Genomic DNA, 10,764 nt, shown 5'->3' with positions numbered 1-10,764 from the left:
AGAAACGATGTACAAATGCGCTTTACACAATTGATGTGTGTATGGATTGGGATAACAGTTGTATGAGCCCCTAATAAAATGTTTAAAAAAATATTTAGCCAGATATTATCTTCAAGTTGTGAACACATGTGTAGATAGAAGTGTGGTCTTTTAGGAAGATAATGGACTTTAAGGTTAGAAGCTTTAAGGTTAATGCCATTCATAAACTTATAGCTTCAAATATTTTGGTTTCTTCATCTGTAAAATAAGTTAAAAAGTAACAAAGCAAAACAACATCTATTATGGTAACCTAAGGACTATGGATACTCTTATGATTATCCATATTTTTAGTATGGGAAAACACTTCACACTAAGAACAAATGGGTGTGTTAGCTTGGGTTCTTTTTAGAAGCAAAAGCAATCATTCTTTTATGTGTATGTATATAGAAAAAGACGTCTCAAGAAATGCTTATACCATAGTAGAAGTTTGTAATCCCAGTCTGGTTCAAGTTCTCAGGGAAGATGTAAGCTGCAGGCTTCTCATCACCCGTGTAGCTGCAGGAGAGGATGAACAGGAAGCAGGAAGATGAAATAGGAGAACCACAGACTGGTGTATGCAGAGTTGAATGAATCTGGGGTTAGCTAAATGAATCCAATGTCTGAAGTCACAAATGGCTCTTGGGATTGGGATCCAATAGAATAGGGTGTGTAGACAGGGTTCTCTAGAGAAGCAGAACCAGAATGCTGATAATTTTATATATATTTATACAGATAGATATGTTACATAAGAAATAAACAGTTAATTAAATTATAAAACAGTACAAATGGCTGAGTGCAACTCACTCCTGGGAGACAGTTGTGAGACACTGGCAGTCCTTCAAGTCTTGAGGGCCACTAGGTAGTCCTCTGTAGAGCAATTCAGGCTAGCTGGGCACAGGCAGCAAGGTAGGTCACCAACAGTCAGCCAGATGACAGGATTCAACAGTCCCCAGCTCAAGAGATGTAAATTCCAATGGTGTGGCGAAGCAGGTCTTGAAGGAATCTCAACACAGTCCATGGGTTAGGTGTCCCACAGGTAGTGTAGCTTGCAAACTGAGGTACAGAACAAGTAAGGCAGCCACACACTGGTCCCATGATCAAAGAGCAAGAGACAAGAGAGACAAGGCTCGCCCATCCATTTTTCTCTCCGCCCTTCAATTAATCTCACATGTGTTCATCATCCAGGTTGACACAATCAACTAACTACCTCACATGGCAATATCAATGAATTTGTCATAGGATCCAGATCCAACAGGAGACCAAGTGGAAAGAGAGAGCTCAGTTCAGAGTCTCTCTTACATTAAGAGCCACACCCTGAAGGAGGGATCATGGGCTTACAAATTGATTGCTAGGTTGGGCTCCATGCCTAAATTCACCCTGGTTTGTCAAATTGACATAAAATCTAACCATCACAAAGCAGTTTCAAAAAGTTCATGGAAAATGAAATGAAAAGACTGGAGTTTTCCCACAAAACTTCGGGATGTTATAGTATGTACTTTTGTATACATACACACATATATAAAAAATTAGATTAAGCAATTCCAGAAGTAGCACCTATGTCTTAAGATTTTGCCTTGGTGGGAAACACAACCAGGAAGCTTTTATGATCGGTCAATAACTGTCTTTAGAAGATCTTGTTTAATAAGCTTGGTTTCCTTTTACTCTATTAGCTGACACGGGCCTTTCTTTATTCGATTTCTTTTCATTTGTTTCCCAGTTGGCGATCATCTTCCTGAGATAAGGATTTCAAAAGGATTCCATTTGTTTGTTATTACCTTGAAAATAATTTTTGGGTGCTGCTCTTACAATAGGAAATTAAATATAAAGTGTCCTTTAGGATCAGCATTGACTCAGAAACAGAGAGTTTGCATTTTATCAAAGTAACATTACATGAATAACATACCTAATGATGGGATTGCTCAAGGGAAAAATAGCTGGAATTTCCAAAATAGAGGAAAATAAATAAAAGATGCATATAATATAGCTTAAAAAAGATCTGGAAATGTATTTGCTAGGCTCTCACTGCTAAAATTGCTGGATTTTTTTAATGCTGTCTCATGGGAAACCACAACTTTGGGAAGTGGGTGTTAACAACCCCAAGGACAAGGGAACAAGTGATCCAAAATCGATGGCGAGGAGGGTGTAGGAGGCCTGGTAAGGCTTGATCAAGGGCAATGTAATCGAGAGGACTTACTCTCAAATGAAGGCTGAGCATGATAGTGGGACAAGAGGAAAGTAAAAGGAAATAGAGGAAAGATCTAGGAGGCAAACGGCTTTTATAGAGGTCTAGAAACAGGCATGTACATATGAAAATATATTTATATGTGACCATGGGGAAACATCTATGTGCATATATTTATAGGTTTAGTATTAAGGTAGCAGATGGGCATTGGGGCTCTACTCAAGTACTCCCTCAACGCAAGAACACTTTGTTCTATAGACTCACTTTTCCCACACAATCGTTGAAGACTTGAAGACAAACAAGCAGCCATCTAGCTGAGAAGCAACAAAGCCCACATGGAAGAAACACACCAACTTGTGTAATCATGAGGTGTCAATGGGATCAGCTATCAGGCATCAAAGAACAAAAAATCATATTGTTGTGAATGAGGGGGAGTGCAGAGTGGAGACCCAAAGCCCATCTGTAGGGAACTGGGCATCCCCTTACAGAAGGGTCATGGGGAGGAGACAAGCCAGTCAGGGTGTAGTATAGCAATGATAAAACATGCAACTTTCCTCTAATTCTTTAATGTTTCCTCCACCCACAATCATGACCCAAATCCTGTCTTGCAAATCTAGCTAGACCAGAGGATATACACTGGTACAGTTAATAATTGGAAACACGAGGAATCCAGGACAGATGAACCCCCTTCTGAACCAATAATGAGAGTGGCGATGCTGGGAGGGTAAGGGGAACATTTGGTAGAAAGTGGGGACTATCACACGGATCTACATATGGCCCCCTCCTTAGGGGATTCACAAAATATAAGCGCATGAAGGGAGACATTGAACAGTGTAAGACATGACAAAATAATAATAATTTATAAATTATCAAGGGAGGGAGGGCAAAAAATGAGAAGCTGATACCAAGGGCTCAAGTACAAAGAAAATGTTTTGAGAATGATGATGGCAACAAATGTACAAATGAGCTTGACACAATAGATGGATGTACGGATTGTGATAAGAGTTGCACAAGCCCCCAGTAAATTTTTTTTTCAACACAACTTTGAAAATATAAATCATTTTTATATAATTTGAAATAAAATGCTTTACTGTGTTTTACTATGTTTCACAGTTCATTTCAAATAGCATAAATAATTTCATTCTAGTTTCTGTAAAAGTTTATGTAGTAGGTCATAAGTAATATTAGTGGAAGTGGAGAACCTCATCTTAAGCAAAAAGCATTAAATCAGTTGAGTCCTCTAATTCTATGATTTTGTAAATCCTAATAGATGATGGATAATTCAACGGTAGAAAGTAACTAAAGTATAGTGGGATAATAGAGAGATTTTTAACTTAAATTACTCTCCAAATTTCTCATTATTTTTGGATCTTAATTTTAGTTTGTTCAGCAGATATGCTAGGACATATAAAATATAATAAAATAATTTTGTTTAAAATGTTCCTTCTTACTCATACAGTTTTAGAACTAAAAAGAAACAACATACTTTTCATTGAGAAATAAATTGAATCTGAGAGAGATAAAATGAAATGATCAAGATTATGAATATTTTAATTGCATTAGAAATACTAAAACTAGAATGTCCTTATTTATATTGCCAAGGTGTGTCAAACACCAAATTGCTACTTTAACTGCAAAGTTACTGATAGAGGATGATAGTACAACCTATTTACAATATATAGATGTTCAAAAATCAGTAAAAATCTACAGAAATTATTTATGTAATTTTAAATTTTGTTGAAAATAAGATTATATAAGCATTCTCTTGCTTGTTAAAGATTTTATGGAACATAAGTTTTGTTTTATCTATGAGATCAAATTTTATTAATGTTCATCAATATTTTCATATGCATTTTTCATGAAAAGAAACTGTGATCTGTATCAATCTAGATGTGTGGAAGTAAAGTAAAATTTGTAAATGATTGAATTGTTTTCTTTCTTGAAAATACATGCTATTTATTATATGTTTCCTCAATTCATTTATACTTGTGATGTGCAAGATAAATTGGTTCATATTTATCGTAAGTACACAATTCATATCAGATTAGAATGTGTTTTCTGTAAGTAAACAGATCAGTCTCCCACAGAAGAGGATCATAAAGACTGTAAGGTTCTTACAAGCTTTAAGATGGGCTCTTACAAGCCTTTCTTCTGGCAAGTTTAGAGTGCTTTATCAATAATAGCTCATTAATCCCCAATGCATCCTTGTGAAGAAGACAACAGGTATCATCACTGCTCTACACCTGGAGCAACAAATAATAGAAAGTTCAACTGCTTTGCCATATGTTCATTGTGAGACAGTAGTTTGTAAAGCACATCTAGAGATACAAAGAGTGCACACATTGCCCTTGAGCTAAAGCCCTCTGCCCCAAGCTTCTCTGGTAACTGTCACTGGAAGTGCTTAGTAAAGTATATATTCCTCTACAACACATATAGGAAGGAAAGGAAAAAAATTAGGGAAGCAATCTATAAACTAAAAGACCTAAAAAGTATGCCAATCAAGTGAATTATGTATTCTTTCTTGAGCTGTGATTGGGACAAACTTTGAAATAAATACACTTATGGAACTATGGAAATGTAAACAGTTTTTTGCATATTTAGTGGTACTTAATAATTTTGGATGATTTTTAGGTATTAGGATGATGTTATCATGTTAAAAGAAGAATATTTTCTCTTTGAGAAGCATATAGAAATTCAAAGAACTGATAGTATGTGTCTAATTAATAGAGGGAAGGGAAAGCTTGGTATATTAAATAATACTTTGTTTGAACATGGGTATTGATGTTTTTTAAGCTGAATGATTCGTTTATGTATATTTGCTAACTTTATGGTTTCTATATATTTGAAAATGTTTTTGTTAAGGGAAAAAAAAAATCTCTCCCTGCTGAGATTTTGGTTCAATAGTTTGTTAAGGTGCCTGAAAATCTCTCTTTCTAACAAGCCCCTAGGTAGCACTTTGAGGATGAGGTTCCTGAACTCTGAATATAATGAGATACAGAATCCACACATTTTGACATCTGCAATTTTATTCATATGTATTTTTATGTGTGTTATTTAAGATAATTCCTCTTTATACATATAAAATAATATTAATTTAGATCCCTTTCAAAAGAAAAAGATTATTATTTTCAATAATAATAATACAAAGTATATTATTTTAGTGAAAACCAATTAATTTTAGTGGGCTGTTCATATCTATCAGTATATTTAAATGAAAATTAAAGCAAGGATATTAATTTTTCATTGAAAATTTTACAACATGATAGTTCTGTTTTGACAAGACACAGTGTCATAATATGTTTAATTAGAGAAGAAAAGAGGCTGTACACAGATCTTGATTGAAGTTTTACTATTTCGTCAAGGAATAGAAAAAGAAGAGATTAGATGGGCCCAACTTTGCCTTTCAAATAATCAAGTAACTACTTATGCAAATCTAGGATCAATAATAAAAAATAAAACATGTCTTTAGAAAAAAATATACCAGTCACTCATGTTTGTAAAATAGCACTTTCACATAGTTTTTCATGAACTCTTTAACATTAAGCTGACATTAACAGATTACATTCTCATTTAATTGAAGCTCACGCAATGGCAAAATTAGTCCAGGAAAGGAATAAAACATATTCTGGAGATGATATTACTTAAATACATGAATAGATAAAGATATTAGGATTATTAGAGAAAACTTTTAAACAAAGAAACCTTATAGCTATAAATTTTCCTCAGTAAGCTGCATGACATCATATATTTACTTTAGCTGTCTTACTCTGTGGGGTTTTGTTTTGTTTATCAATCTACTTCTAAACTCATTGACTCCATCGAGTCAACTCATGGCAGCCCCATGAGTTTTGACTAAAATCGCTTCTCGGCATTTTCTTAGTTGTGATCTTCCTGCAAGTAGATTGCCAGGCCGTTCTTCGATTGGTTTGAAACCATCATACTTTTGCAAATGAATGCAAACCACTTGCAGCACCCAACCTCTTTACAAATGTTCAAATAGTGCGAATGGTTAGTAAATTTGATTGGAAATATACCATGAAATATTTTATTAATAGAAGGCTATTGTAGACCAGCAATCCACATCGACTTTTGCTAAAGAACACAATTTAACTAGGACCTTATGTAAGCTGATAAAACATTATGCATATGTTTCCTATATGCTTATAGGTAATTAACTATCTCATGTACAATTAAATATAATTGATTATCCTATATAATTACACACAAAGAAATATTTTATGTAACTTCTGTTTAAATGCAGCAGAAAGAAGGGGCTTTCTATTCTGGTGCAGAGTTACAGTCTTGTAAACGCAGAGAGTCACGATGCGTCTAGGACGATAAATATGGTCTTTGGGTTTTTATATAGAAATGCTCATATTTAAGGTGGCTGTTGATGGAGGCACTATCGAGTCAGTTTCCACTGGGAATCTAGGTACAACAGAAACACGATGCAAACTTGTGCTGTCCTCACAATGATTGCTATGGTAGACCCCACTACCGCAGCCCCTGTGTCTATCCCTCTTGAAAATCTCTCTTTTTTCCATTCACCTTCTACTTGACTTCTTGACTATTCATGATGTCATTTTCCAAGGATGGGCCCTTCCTGATCAGATGTTGTGTTAGACAGGGTTCTCTAGAGAGATAAAATCAAATTGCTGACAATTTAATATATTTAATTATAAAGATAATTAGACATATAACAAGAAATGAACTGTCAAATCATATACAGATAAATATATAATACAAGAAATGAATGGTTAACTTATAAAGCAGTACAAATGGCTCAGTGCAACTCACTCCTGTGAGAGAGAGTTGTGAGACACTAGCAGTCCTTCAAGTCTAGTTTGCTGCCAGGTCTTCCTCTCTATATGGAGAGAGCTAGGCTGTCTCAGCACAGCAGCCAATCACAAGGCAGGTCACCAACTGTCAGCCAGGTCATCAAATGCCAGTCCCCAGCTCCAGAGATGTCTTAAAGGGACCTCAACTTACAGCGACACAGTTCACAGGCTAGGCATCCCACAGGTATTGTAACCTGTAAATTGAGGCACATAACAAGCCAGGCAGCCACACACTGGTCCGATACTCAAAGAATGAGAAACAAGAAAGGTGAGGCTCACGGAGCCATTTACCTCTCCACCCTTCAGTTAATCCCACTTGTGTTTATCAGCCAGGCTGGAACAATAAACTATCTCAATCCACCCCTTGCCAACCTGGCACCTGTACACAATTCTTTAGCCTTATATACATATATAATTTACAGACATTGATGAAATCACACTTATACTTATCATCAATTATCTATCATACATATAAATGAAAACACAGTACAATTGTAGCTGATATATCATACCTGAACAAAGAAAAGATATGCAATAAGCACATAAAAAGAAAATACATTGACAATTACAAACCTCGCTTTTGCAATTGATCACGTGGTCGTAATTGATAGGTAGAACTACCTTCTACTACTACTCATTCTGTATTACCTTTGCCCTCAGCAAGCACCTCAGCTGGCTGTGTTTTTTTTTGCCTGGTGGGGTGACTCAGACCTTCACTACTGAGGGGTCTGGGTCATTATAAGTCCTGTCAGGATTGGGTTGCTGTAATTTACCATTTACTTTAATCACAGGACACGGTAGCACTGAGAGTTGGTCTATGGGATCTCCTGGATTCCAGACATAGTCTTCTTTACCTCCATTGTGTAACACCAGTCCAATTTCTCCTTGGTAATCAGGATCAATCACACCACCCAGTACAGTGACACCCTTCCTGGCCTGCTGATCCAAAGGCATGAGAAGCCCAAAGTGGTCAGGGGGTATTCTCAGCTGCCAGTTCAGTGGAATCCGTGCTGTGTTTCTGGGTGGGAGAGTTCATTCTTTGGGACCAGGACCTCCAGGCCTGAGGAACACAGGGTTGCTGGGAAAGGAAGCAAAAATGCTGCAAGTGGATCACTAGGAGTAATAGTGATTGGTGCCACCGCAGCTTCCACCCCTTGGTTCCTGGACCCATGAATTCTGGCTAATGGAGACACAGCACCATATATTGGCCGCTGGTTTAGAGCATTTACAGCTTCCTGGAGAACCTTGCCCCAGCCCCGCAAGTTGTTGCCACCTAGTTGGGGCCATAATTGTGTCTTTAGGAGCCCATTCCATCGCTCTATCAAGCCAGCAGCCTCAGGATGATGAGGAACATGATATGACCAGTGGATTCCATGGGAATGGGCCCATTGCCGCACTGCATTTGCTGTGAAGTGAGTTCCTTGATCTGAAGCAATGCTATGTGGGATGCCATGCCAGTGGATGAGGCATTCTGTAAGTCCACGAATAGTAGTTTTGGTAGAAGCATCGTGTGCAGTGAAGGCAAATCCATATCCAGAGTAGGTGTCTGTTCCAGTAAGAACAAAATGCTGTCCCCTCCATGATGGAAGTTGTCCTATGTAATCAACCTGCCACCAAGTTGCTGGTTGATCTCCCTGAGGAATGGTCCCATATCTTGGACTTAATGTTGGTTTCTGCTGCTGGCAAATGGGGCACTCAGCAGTGGCAGTGGCCAAGTCAGCCTTGGTGAGTGGAAGTCCATGTTGCTGTGCCCATGCATAACCTCCATCCCTGCCACCATGTCCACTTTGTTCATGTGCCCATTGGGCGATACAGGAGTGGCAGAGGAAAGAGAGTGTCATCTTATCCACTTGATTATTACAGTCCTCCTCATCAGAGGTAATCCTTTGGTGAGCGTTCACATGAGATACAATTACCTTTACTGTTTTGGCCCATTCAGAGAGGCCTATCCACATACCTCTTCCCCGCATCACCTTGTCACCAATTTTCCAGTCATGGTTCTTCCAATTCCCTAGCCATCCAGCCAAGTCATTAGCCACAGCCCATGAATCAGTATACAGTCTCACATCTGTCCATTTTTCCTTATATGCAAACTGAACGGCCAGGTACACTGCTCGAAGTTCTTCACCACTGTTCTTTAGGGATATCTCAGAAAGGGGATGCAGTGCTGCTGCTGTCCACTTACGAGTGGCACCTGCATATCGTGCAGAGCCATCTGTAAACCAAGCATGACTTTTTTTGTCTTCAGTTAAAGTATGGTAAGGAACTCCCCAGGAGGCCATAGTTGCAGACTGAGAGAAAGAAGGTAATGTGACAGGAGACTGGAGGCATTTGGGCCACTTCTTCATGCAGCTTACTTGTCCCTTCAGGTCCTGCTTTGGCCCAATCTCGTATATACCACTTCCAAGTAACAATGGAGTGTTGCTGCACACGTTCAATTTTATGATTCCATGGGTCAGACAATACCCAGTTCATGATAAGTAGTTCAGGCCTCATGGTGACTTGGTGGCTCATGGTGAGGCGTTCAGTCTCCACCAAGGCCCAGTAACAGGCCAACAGCTGTTTTTCAAAGGGGGAGTAGTTGTCTGCAGAGGATGGCAGGACTTTACTCCAAAATCCCAATGGTCTATGCTGTGATTCACCAATAGGGGTCTGCCAAAGACTCCACACTGCATCCTTATCTACAACTGACACTTCTAGCACCATCGGGTCAGCTGGATCATATGGTCCCAGTGGCAAAGCAGCTTGCACGGCAGCCTGAACCTGTTGCAGAGCCTTTTCTTGTTCTGGGCCCCACTCAAAATTGGAGGCTTTTCATGTCACTTGATAAATAGGTTGAAGTAGAACACCCAAGTGAGGAATATGTTGCCTCCAAAATCCAAAGAGCCCACTAGGCGGTGAGCCTCTTTTTAAGTCATTGGGGCGCCAAATGCAATAGCTTATCCTTCACTTTAGTAGGAATATCTCGACATGCCCCACACCACTGGACTCCGTGAAATTTTACTGAGGTGGAGGGTGCCTGAATCTTCGTTGGGTTAATTTCCCAACCTCTTGTATGCAGATATTGTACCAATGACTCTAGAGTCTTTCATACATCCTCCTTACTGGGTCCAATCAGCATAATGTCATCAATATAATGGACCAGTGTGACATTTTGTGAAATAGATAGGTGATCAAGATCCCTTCGGACTAAATTATGGTACAGGGCAGAAGAGGTGATATACCCCTCGGGGAGAGTTGTGAAAGTATATTGTTTCCCCTGCCAGGTGAAGGCAATCTGCTTCTGGTGGCCCTTCGAGACTGGTATTGAGAAGAAGGCATTAGCCAGATCAATAGCTGCATACGAAGTACCAAGAAAAGTATTAATTTGCTCAAGCAATGAAATCACATCTGGAACGGCAGCTGCAATTGGAGTCACCACCTAGTTAAGTTTACGATAATCCACTGTCATTCTCCAGGATCCATCTGTCTTCTTTACAGGCCTTTATAGGCGAGTTAAATGGGGATATGATAGGAATCACCACCCCTGCATCTTTCAAGTCTTTGATGGTGGCACTGATACACGCAATGCCCCCAGGAATGCGGTATTGTTTTTGGTTTACTATTTTCCTAAGCAGTTTTAATGGTGTCCACTTGGCCTTTCCTACCATGATGGCCCTTATTCCACATTTCAGGGATCCAATATGGGGGTTCTCCCAGTTACTAAGTATGTCTATTCCAATGATG

Source organism: Echinops telfairi, unplaced genomic scaffold (assembly GCF_000313985.2).
Source record: "Echinops telfairi isolate 266 unplaced genomic scaffold, ASM31398v2 ScPeMD7_6;HRSCAF=24_1, whole genome shotgun sequence".
NCBI classification, from domain to species: domain Eukaryota; kingdom Metazoa; phylum Chordata; class Mammalia; order Afrosoricida; family Tenrecidae; genus Echinops; species Echinops telfairi.
The sequence above is the reverse complement of the archived record's forward strand: the minus strand, read 5'-3'. Positions refer to the sequence as shown.